The sequence below is a fragment of the Nothobranchius furzeri genome, chromosome 9 (assembly GCF_043380555.1).
Source record: "Nothobranchius furzeri strain GRZ-AD chromosome 9, NfurGRZ-RIMD1, whole genome shotgun sequence".
NCBI classification, from domain to species: domain Eukaryota; kingdom Metazoa; phylum Chordata; class Actinopteri; order Cyprinodontiformes; family Nothobranchiidae; genus Nothobranchius; species Nothobranchius furzeri.
Window position 1 is genome coordinate 1,469,483 of NC_091749.1, and position 3,463 is coordinate 1,472,945.

A 3,463-nucleotide genomic window follows, 5' to 3' on the forward strand; every position below is an offset into this window, starting at 1 on the left:
TCTATTTTAATAAAGCTAATCCAACCAAGTTTTAGTCAATAAATAAGATGTGACCAATCTGTGAAATCAAAATATTAATTACTTTATTATAATCCTATAGAATTTAATGAGTAACATGACTTTAAATGTTCCAATAGGACTGATCTCATGTAGCGTTAAAAGACATGACACATTTCTTTCACTGATCCAATCAGAATCTGCCAGATCTGACGGAGGCGTGGTTTTGATAGTGTTTGGTAAATCTGTCAATTTTTAATTCGACCACAAACCAAAACATCCGAAGTATAAAACTGTGCCCACGTCATCTCTAACGCCAGTTCAAAGCGTTCTAGAGAAGTTGTCGGAGTGGCCATTCCTTAACTCTCCTCTTCAACCGAAAGAACCAACGACAAGCTGGATAAAATCTGTTACTGTTCCAACTGCTGCCACGGTTCCTTTCAGAATAAAAGTTGAACCATCACGACCCAGGTGGGTCTCGCTAGACGCCAACTAAATTGTCGTGACCCGGAAGTATGTCACAGACAGGTCTGGTCGGCAACCGCTGCTTTTCCTACCGGCTTCAGTTCCAGAAAAACATTTGTGACTTATATTAGTTAACAGTTTTAGTCACATTCACTCCAAAACACATTTTGAGTTTCAAATATTGCTGGAAAGAGGTTCTTAGCATTCTACAGACACACAGTATTGTCTGTAAAATAAAATCACTGAACTGTGATCTTGAGAAAGAGGTTTAAAAAAGAGTGTCCCAGTTCACTGCTAGTTGCCTACATTTGTGGTCCAAACACCTTATTTTGTGTTTTTAAGCGATTTTTTTCTTATTCAGTGAGAGAAATCTAGTCTCTGCTGGGCTTTAACGAGTGCATCAAAGTCAGGCTGAATGTCTGAGGTGGAGATGCGAAGCACAGCTGACAAATGATATCAGTGAGAGAGGATCTATACCTGGATTTTGTAAACTTCATCATTGAAAATGTTTGTTCACAAATGTAGGTAGAGCCGAAGAGAACCAGCATCTTCTGAGCATGTCTCCTCAGGTTTGGAAAGTTCTCCTCCTTAAGAGAAGAGTAGAAATCCAGCAGAGATCCTGACTTAAAGTGCTCCGCTACTACTGCATCGGACTGCAGGTCAGTGAGTTCCAGCTGCACATCACTGGGTGCATTATCCACACTGCAGGTAAAGGGACAGGAAATCATGTGCATTTTATCCTCCATATTTCTGAGATCTTCAAAACGCCTTGAAAACACCATGTAATGCTCCTAACATGGATGAGTACCTGCTGAGGTGATCAGCTGATGGTGTGACTTCGTTCAGGGTTTGCATGTGAGTGAGAGTGTTGCTCTCCAGTTGACTTGAAAGAAACTGCAGCTTTCTCATGAAGGCCTTCACGAGGCTGTGCATTTCATGAACAAGAAGGCCCTTGCCTTGCAGTTTGGTGTTCAGGTCATTCATCAGTGCAGTCACATCAACAGCAAATGCAAAATCTGCCATCCAATCCTCGTCTGAGAGCTCTGGAATGTCTTTGCCTTTCCTCTCGCAAAACTCTCGAATCTCTGCTTTCAAGTCCCAAACCCTCTTCAGCACTTTCCCCAGGCTGAGCCATCTGACAGCTGTGTGGAGTCCTCCACAAGAGCCACAAAGTGTCTGTGATTCATCACCCGCGCCCTGATGAAGTTTATTATTTTAGTAACAACATCAGTAACACGGTTGATCTTTAGCACTGACTTGCACAACACATGCTGGTGTATAATTCAATGCAAAAACACCTATTTTTGATCTGCATCGATTTCTGTCACTTTATCTTGCATGCGTTTCAAAAGTCTGACATTTTTCCCTGTAAGATTTGGACAACCGTCTGTTGTGACACCTGACAGTCTCTCCCATTTCAATCCCGGAGTGTCCGTGCACACATTTACCTCTGTAAAAAGATCACTCCCTGTCGTTGTCCCTTTCATCGACCGCATTGCTGCCAGCTCCTCTGAGAGCTTGAAGTCCGTTATCCCAGGACAAATACGAGCAGCTGGGCTGTGTCGCGGACATCACAGCTCTCGTCTTAGGCCAATGAGGAAAAGTCAAAACTTGCCACTTCACGTTGCAGCTGAAGCTCCAGGTTCCCCTCGATCCTCCTGGTCACGGTTCGCCTGGACAGCGGGATTTGCTAAAATGCACCTTTTTTCAGGGCATATTAGTGCGGCGGAGTCCACCATGCACTCTTTGACAAACTCTCCCTCCGAAAACGGCTTGCTGTTTTTAGCTATTTTGTGGGATATCACAAAGCTGGTCCTGGTTGCTGCATCCCTGGATGTGTGAAGCTTAGTAAAACAGCCTTGCTGCTTTTGCAACTTTGCTAGCAAAGCTTCGGATGTCCGTGCCCTCTCAGCATCAGACAAGTTCTTGTATTTTTCCGAGTGTTTCTTGTCGTAATGTCGACTCAAATTGTAGTCCTTAAACACGGCAATCTCCTCCCCGCAAACCAAACACACGGCTTTACCTCCGACTTCAGTAAAAAAAAAATGCTTAGCAGTCCAATATTTGTTGAAAATCCTGTATTTGGCATCTTTCTTTCTTTCTTTTTTTTTTTTTTTTTTTTTTTTTGCATGAGCGGACATTTCTGGGGGGCTACAATCACCATGTCAACCGCGGGCACTTGTTGCTATACGTATTGCGTCACTGTGCACGTAAAAAACAACTTCAAAATAAAAGCAATGCAGCCTTAGCCCATGCATGAGGTAAAATGAGAAAATACATTTATTTTGTAATTTCCAATTAACCTTACGCGGGCTGGTCAAAGTCAACCAAAGGGCCGTATGTGGCCCGCGGGCCGTAAAATGCCCAGGATTGCCGTAATAGGTAGTAATCTATTTGTGCTTCGTTACTAGGGAACGACTTAGGGGGTATTGAGTCATGAAGCAGGGGAGAATAGGTAGTTAACCAGTAGTTACTGGTGAAAATGCTCATCAGTCTTATTCAGGGACTAATAGGTAGTTATTTATGAAAGCAATAAGGAATGAATCCCAGATTAATGTAGTGCCTGTAGACGCTCTTTTGTAAACTTCATGAAGGATGCAGATAATTTGCAATTCCACAGTGATTTGACATCCCTGTATCATCTTGATTTCACTCGTCTGTCACTTCATCGTCCATCGTCGGCATCCGTCCGTCACGAGACAATGGAAAGTGAAGCCTCCTCCCAAGTACCTACTGAGCAACGAATCTGTACCTACTAGATACTTAACCATTACTTACTATGTTGTTATGTGAACATTTACCATGAGTAGATTGAGCTTATTCACGCATTTTCTTTCATCTTGTGTATGGTAATATTCCAGAGATGGATGACCAAATTCCTGCAGGTTGCAAAGTTACCTGGCTCAAATCAATCACTAACCAAATGATCAATGTTTAGGGTACTTTTTTTTAAATATGAGAAAGGTACACAACAAACTTTTCAAAGATTTACTTTCACATT

General features: G+C 42.4%; 1 pseudogene; it reads right to left on the minus strand.

Annotated features, from left to right (window-relative positions):
* Positions 1-1,221: 1,221 nt before the first annotated feature.
* On the minus strand, positions 1,222-2,201 carry LOC139071704 (general transcription factor II-I repeat domain-containing protein 2B-like; annotated as a pseudogene).
* Positions 2,202-3,463: the final 1,262 nt, after the last annotated feature.